Source organism: Hemicordylus capensis, chromosome 6, assembly GCF_027244095.1.
Source record: "Hemicordylus capensis ecotype Gifberg chromosome 6, rHemCap1.1.pri, whole genome shotgun sequence".
NCBI lineage: Eukaryota > Metazoa > Chordata > Lepidosauria > Squamata > Cordylidae > Hemicordylus > Hemicordylus capensis.
Genome location: NC_069662.1, coordinates 70,354,434 through 70,362,326, shown reverse-complemented (window position 1 = coordinate 70,362,326; position 7,893 = coordinate 70,354,434).

Here is a 7,893-nt window from a genome sequence, read left to right as displayed (position 1 = left end):
CTGACCGAAAGGAAGCTGGGGCGGATGGCAGAGATCGCCTCTGCTTGTTCCTGTTCCTGTTCCCGTTCTCTCTCTCTCTCTCTCTTTCATGCTGTAGGAGAAATGGGGCTTCATTGAGAGGGAGAGGGAGCAGGCAAGCAATCGAGGCAACGGCTCCTTGGATGAGCAGGCCACTTGCACACTCCATCTTTGGTCATCACAGTGGTAGGGATGGGGGAGGAGAGCTGGTTTTCAGGTAGTGAGCATGAATTGTCCCCATTGTTAAGAAGGGCTTGGACTTGGTTGGGTGACTACATGTGAGCACGGTGAGATCTTCCCCTTAGGGAATGGGGTCATAGCTCAGTGGAAGAGCATCTGCATGCTCAGGTTCACTTCCTGGCTTCTCCAGATAGGTCTGGGAAAGACTCCTGCCTGAATCCTCAGAGAGCTGCTGCCAGTCAGTGTAGACAATACTGAGCTAGATGGGCCAAGGGTCTGACTCCCTCAAAGGCAGCTTCCAAAGTCCCCATGTTCTCCTGCTGCACCACCCAGAGAGGAGGGAGGGCGAGCGAATGGACAGCGGTGACTCGGCTTGGGCTTTCTGAGCAGTTCCATGGGGTTGAAGACTCCCTGTCAGGCATCTTGGAGAGACAGAGAGGACCAACAAGCTCCAGGAGACAGCACGGCCCCCATTCTCCAGAGTCAGGAGAGGCTGCCTCCTTTCCTTGCCTGCCTTCTGAGGAGGAGTATGACTATTGGGACACACAAGCAAAAAAGGAGACAGCATCTCACGGGGCTCGCTGTGTAGCATTGATTGAAGCCCAATGCCTTTCAGCCTCAGAGCTCTTCAGGGGCAATCATTAGTCATCTTTCAAAAAGATCTTGAGTGAAACGCCTTTGCCTGGTTACAAGCTACTTGCTCAAGGTCTTTTTGAAAGAGGCCTGAAGAAGGCCTCTGAGGCTGGAACGCCTTGGCCTTCAAGAAATGCTACACAGTGCCCTGGGACTTTGTCTCCTTGTTTGCTGGTCTGGTTGGGGGCTTCCTGTCCGTCTCCGTCCCCTGGTCTGCTTTTGGGACTCACAGCAGCTGCATATGGAGCAAGAGGCTGTTAGTTCAGATCCCTGCCGATGTGCTTCCCAGACTGTGCCTAGTCCATAGAACTGGAGTCACCTCTATCAGGCAGCAGCGATATAGGCAGGTGCGGTAGGCGGATGCTCACTTCAGTGACAACAGCAAAGACATCATCTCGCACTGTGCGGGAGAAAGGCAGTGGCCAACCACTCCTGTATTCTTCCAAGAAGACCTCATGGCTCTGTGGTGGCCAGGAGTCGACACCGACTCGAACCATCTTTCCTTTCCCCTTTACTGCGACACACAGGCCAGTGGGACTCCGGCCTCCCAAGGGCTGCTGCCCTTCAGCAGCAGCTGGACCATAACTGACAATGGGGCGGGGGGGGGGAGAATCCCTCCTTTACAAAGGCCCACAGGGTTGGATGGGGTGGGATCCTGGCATCCACAAGAGGGGTGGCTGAAAGAGCACGCAACTGGGAATCTTCAGGAACAGACCTTGCGGAGAACGGAGAATGCTTAAGCAGCTTGCCTTTCCTGCAGAAAACATAGCGTACAGTTTGTCACTTAGACTGTTAAGCAGCAGCCTCATTTCTTTCTCACTCTCCCCCTCAAGTGCCTCGGAATTTTAGTTGGCCCCCCTCCCATGGAAGGTGGGCTCTTTTCAAATTCCAGCTCAAATTCTAGCTCCCTCATTGGTTTACTGGAATGAGAGCTGCCTAAAATGGTTACAGGAGGAAGATCCCATCCCTAGAGCAAGAGATGTTTGTGGGGCAACTGAAGAAATGCATATCAGTAACTGTCGTTTAAAGGTAAAGTGTGCCACTTCTTTGACTCCTGGTTGTCTTTGGTAGAATACAGGAGGGGTTTACCATTGCCTCCCCCCGTGGAGTGTGAGATGAAGCCTTTCAGCATCTTCCTCTCTCGCTGCTGCCCAATATAGTAGCAGCGGGGATCCGAACCGGCAACCTTCTGCTTGTCAGTCAAGCATTTCCCCGCTGCGCCACTTAAGGTGGCTCTGACTGCTCTTGACTTTCAGGCATAACCACACAACAGAGCGGGAGCCATACAGAGGCAGTTTCTAAACGGGTTCCTCTTCTTAATGTATGTGTGGAAGGAGCATGCCAGAATACTGGCCTATCATCCTGCTCCTCTGCACTGGCTGGCAGTCCTGTCACTGCCACTTCCTCCTTCCCTCCTCCTGGGTAGGGACTAAACCACCTGCTGCAGCCCCTTGCCTGAGATGCAGCGGGAAGGAAGGCTGGACTGCTTCTCTCTCGGGGACACTTGGTGCAGTTTGGGCTCACCTTGGCTCACCTGCCTCCTTTTGCTGCTGCCTCCTTTTCTGCCTGCTGGGAAAGCAAGGGACAGGAGTGGGGAGAGAGAAGAAAGGGACGCTGCAGCCAAGTGCCTGAGATGAATTCATGGCCCTGAAAGAGGGAGAGGAGGGGGCAGAGGCGATGGGATTGCTTGCCAGTGGAGCAAGAGGGATAGACCTGTGTGTGATTCACTGCTCTACTACAGGCCCATGTACTTATTATAAAAAGAGGCTCATTGTGCCTTGAACGTGGTCTAAGCTTGCTTATTCTATTTTATTGGTCTACACCTTTAAAGTGGTTTCAAGCCACCTAATGGCGCAGCGGGGAGGCAACTTGCCTCGGGAGCAAGAAGTTGCAGGTTTGAATCCCCGCTGGTATGTTTCCCAGACTATGGGAAAGACCTATATCGGGCAGCAGCGAGAGAGGAAGATGCTGAAAGGCATCATCTCATCCTGCGCGGGAGATGGCAATGGTCAACCCCTCCTGTATTCTACCAAAGAAAACCACAGGGCTATGAGGTCGCCAAGAGTCGACACCGACTCGACGGCACAACTTTAAAGTGGTTTCAAGCAGAGTCACTTTCCCCCTTCTCATGGAACCCAGATAGAATTTTGAAAAGTGGGTGGAAGCTAAGGGTCTCTAATCGACAGTTCAGGTGGTACAAACGGATACAAGTTTGTCGCGAGGACAAAGCCTTGGGGATAGATCAGGAAATGCCTCTACTGGAGACTGTAATTAGTCCTTCAACACAGTGTTGCCAAATATCCTTCAGCGTCCACCTCATGCCTCCGATGAAGTAGATTCTTGCCTACAAAAACTCAGGACATTGTGTTAATGGAGCTACAAGGCTCTTTGTTGCTGTGATTTTGTCAGTCACACTTATAGACTTTCAAACAGCTAGAAACTTCCTTTAAAAAAATAAAGCCGAGATGTATGGTGCTTCCAGCAGCAATAAATTGTGCAAGTTTCAGTGGAGTCTTGCTTACACAGACTCCCATCGGCTTCCATGCTCCTTCTAAGCAGCTGCTTCTTCTTCTCTGGCCACGCACTGATCAGAGACCTTGTGCTATTTTCTCAGCGCCACCTTAGGTTGCTATCTTGCTAACTGGTGCATCTTTGCTCTGCATGTCCTTGACAGGATGAAATGCAGTCACACATTTGTCCCTTTACAACTTCTCTTCTTGCAACTTGCTAATGATCTGAGCATCAGGTGCTTTTGGACATTGGATGATCCTGTTCTTTTCTTCTTGCTTCTGAGCAGAGAAAGATGAGGCTTTGAATAGGATGCAAAAAGAAGTAATGAGGGTGTTGGGAATCAGGAAGCTGAAGACCAGCAGTACACGGGGCAGGCCAAGGACAGCGTCGCTGCACAGGTCCGACCAAGCTGTTATGCAGTCCACACCTAGCATCCCCTGGTCGACAGCTACCATCATCCTGGATGGCGGAGCTCATGGTGAAACTCCCTGGCTTGAGGGCGACCATGATGAGGCTGACCTCAACAAGTGGCGCTCTTCCCTTATCCCAGTCACGCTAGTGAGGAGCCGCTTAGCCCACGTGATCCGTAGGCTCAAAGCGGACTGCACAGAGTCCAAGGTCCAGCTGGCCTGTGCTAAGATGATTTCCAGGCTCACGATGCTGCTGAACCTCTTCAGTGAGAGAGAATACGTCAAGGAGACGTCCTCCCTGTGGAAGTCATACTGCCGGCCTATGAAGAATGTCGCCAACCTGGCCACAGGAAATCCAAGAAAACGGGTGAATCCTGAGGTAAGGGGCAATCCTTGTCAAGCCTGAGGGGTTGTCAAGCCTACTAATGCGTTGTCAGGAGGAGCTTGGGCAACGATCAGCTGACCTGGATGTGGCTCACTGGGCGTGAACAAGGGGAGGCAATGGGAGTTCACCTGGCACTGGCTTCTTGAAAGCATAGAGTCAAGCCATGAAACATTTGGGTTTGTCGTTCATGCTTTCTTTTCAAATTGCAATAAACTCTGTTCCGATTGAGACACGGCCTTTAAAAAGTGGTTGGGTAACCGATTCAGGCCATTTGAATTGGTTTTGAATTAATTTAAATATATTTCACACAGAAAAGATCACACTCTTTTGCAGAATATATTTCATGCAGAATAATATCAATCTCTCACTTCTATCTGTAAAATAAGTCCCACGATATCCATTGCACTTGAGAACGACAATGCATTCGTTCTCACGACCAGCACTAGCCATGCTAGTGCAGCCCCACCTGGGCAGAGCTGCTCATGAGAACTGCCGGGATCGGTCCCAATCCCGGCACTCCTCGACTGGGTAGTCCAGGTGAGGTAGGAGGGTGTACATGCAGCCTCCTCCCTCACCATCTGGTCATGTGGGCAGCTGGGGTGCTGGCAGCTCCCTTCAGGCTGCTGGCAACCATTTTAATGATAGATGCCAAGGGAAGGAGCAACCCAGACTCTAGGGTTTCTCCATGCACAATGCTGCTGGTGTGGTGCTGCATTGTGGGATTCCTGGAGGCCAGGCTTTGCTTCCCCAGCCTCCAGATTGCTGCGCTGCTGCTCATCGCAGTGGCGATCATGTGGGTGGGGAGATGAATGGCAAGGTTGGGAGGGAATGGAGGTGATGAGGTGAAACCATCTGCTGGCCATTTGCTACCAATCTGTGATGTGAATGGAGGTTCTTACCATTTCTCCGTGATGCATTCGGATGATGTCACTAACCATCACACAATTACACAGCACCATCTGCTGGCCATTTGCTACCAATCTCTGATGGTCTCAAAAGACTTGATTCCCACCATGGATTGGTAGCAAATGGTCAGCAGGTAATGCTGTCAAATTTCACAATGGCCAACAAACCCGTCAGATCACCCCTTGGAGAAATTGTGTAAACTTCCATTTTCAAATAGAGTTGTTCTCTCTTTGGCAATATACCCCATGTCTTGCATTCAGGAGAGTCCAGGCTTAATCTCTAGCCTCTTAGTTAAGGCTTCAGGGCTGAGAGCAGCTGTAAAAAGGAGTAGAGAGTACTGGGCTGAATGGACCAATGTTTGACTTGGTAGAAGACAATTGCATATGTCCATATGAGAGCAAGTTCAATAGAGAGCAGTACAAGTGGTGTTTTTTATTCTGAGGGGGGTGGGGGGAGAAAAAGGTAGAAAGACAAAAAAGCCTGTTTTCCCTTTCCCTTTCCTTTGTCCCACCTTGCAGATTGCAAGCCAGGGAATCCCAGAATATGGCTATGGCAAAAGGCTGTTTGCTATTTCAGTGACTGCAGTGATAACGATGATCATGGCAGTAATTTGCCTGTTTGAGGTAAGCTAAAATGCATTTTTAAGTTGGATTTATGAACTGCCATATCCAAGGGCTTGGGGTGGGAAGCGAATGTCCCACAAAGACACAGTCCCCCCCAACTGAGGAAGAACTACTTTCACACGGGATATGCCAAATACTCATGCTTTGTAGAGAGCTTTCATTTGAGCCAGAGTTCATCCTGCCTCTACCTCTGGTGAACTCAGCTGCTGTTTCTAATCCCAGAGCTCGGACCTGAAGCGTGCAAAGACAGCAGGGCCTCTGAGCACGTTCAGTGTCTTTCCCTCACCCCTGAATACCCACAGGCATTTCCTCACAACAGGGATTAGAGTTGGGAGATCCAATCAACAATGAGCTCCAACACCTCTCTTTTTTAGGAGCACTATCATGACAGGAATGCTAACAAACCAATTTCTTGGTTGACCACCCAAATCATTGGCTCTGGCCCGCTGCAGGAAATCTTTACGTGGTGGTTGGTTGCTCATGGTCTTTCCTCTCTTTTTCTTGACAAACAGATCTGTTCTCAGCTTTCTGCAATTAAGGATGGCACCCCTCAAAGGAAACGGTAAGCCTTGCTCAGGAATGCCTGGTCTTCTGTGATTCTGCAGTCTTGGGACTCTACGCACAGGACCTGGTCTCAAGCTCAGGATTTGGGTGTCCACTTCCATGTTAAAAAAAGAAAACCATTTTTTAGGCCTTAAGGCAGTGGATGAAAAGTTGAAAGGATGCAAACAGTGTCTGTCCGATCCTCCAGTGTTCAGTGGGCAGAACTTCTGTGTGCTGCAGAAGTCTCTGGCCATGTTCTTCAGCTACCCACACACTCCCAGACTTCATATTCCAAAACCTCTCCTCCTAGTGTCATTATGCCTTCTCCATTTTTGACATTTCAGGGTACAAATCTATCCCATGTGCACCATTTGCACAACCCTTTTCATGTAGGGGGAAATTGGTACGCCAGCTGTGACTACCACTAAAAAACACATATCACCCATTTCTTTGAGAGAACGTTTCATTCAGTTTGTTCCATTCTCTCCCTCCTCCATCTCCCCTGCTAACTTGGCAAAGAGGCACCTTTTAACATGATGGTTCTCTTTATTTAGCAGGGGGAGAGTAACTGGCCCTATCCACCCCCAGCACAGTGCCTCCAGTGACTGTAGCTGGTCTCTGTCTTATGTTTCTTTTAGATGGTGAGCCCTTTGGGGATAGGGATCTATCTTATTTGTTTGTTCTATCTCTGCGTAAACCGCCCTGAGCCATTTTTGGAAGGGCAGTATAGAAATCCAATGAATAATAACTAAATAAATAAGCATTCCAAAGCAATGATCAGGCCTGGGTGTCAATTTCTTCTTTTTATTCTCATTCAAAGGCCCTTTCTAGGCAGAAAGAAGAAAGGTGCAAAACAGGTAAGGAGATAGCTTATGTTCTCCCATCGTCAACAGAGATATGGATTTTCTGGAAACCTTGGTTGGCAATTCATCTGAAAAAATTTCCCAAGCAAATTTCTCCTCATTTGCTGAATATTTGTGGGGGTGGTTTTGCCCAAAAAGCCAATAAATACTGTAGAAATTTTCCTGATTCCCTAAATAGACGGAGATCTCATTTTGCAAGTTATTTGATCTGATTATGCAAGTTCTTGATTTAAAAAACCAACCACTCTACACCATCTTAACTTCCCTTCATTGTACCTCATATGATTTTCAAGTATCCAAACAGAAATTTTAGAAATAGACATTTTTGTCCTCACCACAGCAGTATTCTTCACTTGACCTTTTTTCTGAAGGAGGCGATCTTCCATTCACTTTTCTGTGAAAGTGAATGTTATGTCCACTTAGAAACTATTTGATGACGAGAACTAAAGCTGCTCCTTGTCCCCGCGATGAAGACTCCTCCTCCTGCCCACAGAGGCACATTTCTTCCTCTGTATGGCCCCAATCTGGGTTCTTCCCTTTGGCATTCTAATGTCAAGAAATGGTGGGCATTACTATCATATATCCAGGATGTTTTCTAGACGGCAGTCAAAGATGCTCTGTATAGAACTTGCAAATCAATACAAGCTGAGAGTTTACAGAGAATCCAGACCCTCCCCAAGATTGGTGCTGATTTTTCTCCTGGGATCTGATGGGGAGGTCACGTGGGGAAAAGGCCCTTGGTGCAATGTTTGCTGCACCCCCCTGTTGGCCACTCCTTGCTTTTGGTGATTAGCTCACATTCACCAGCAAATGAATTTGAA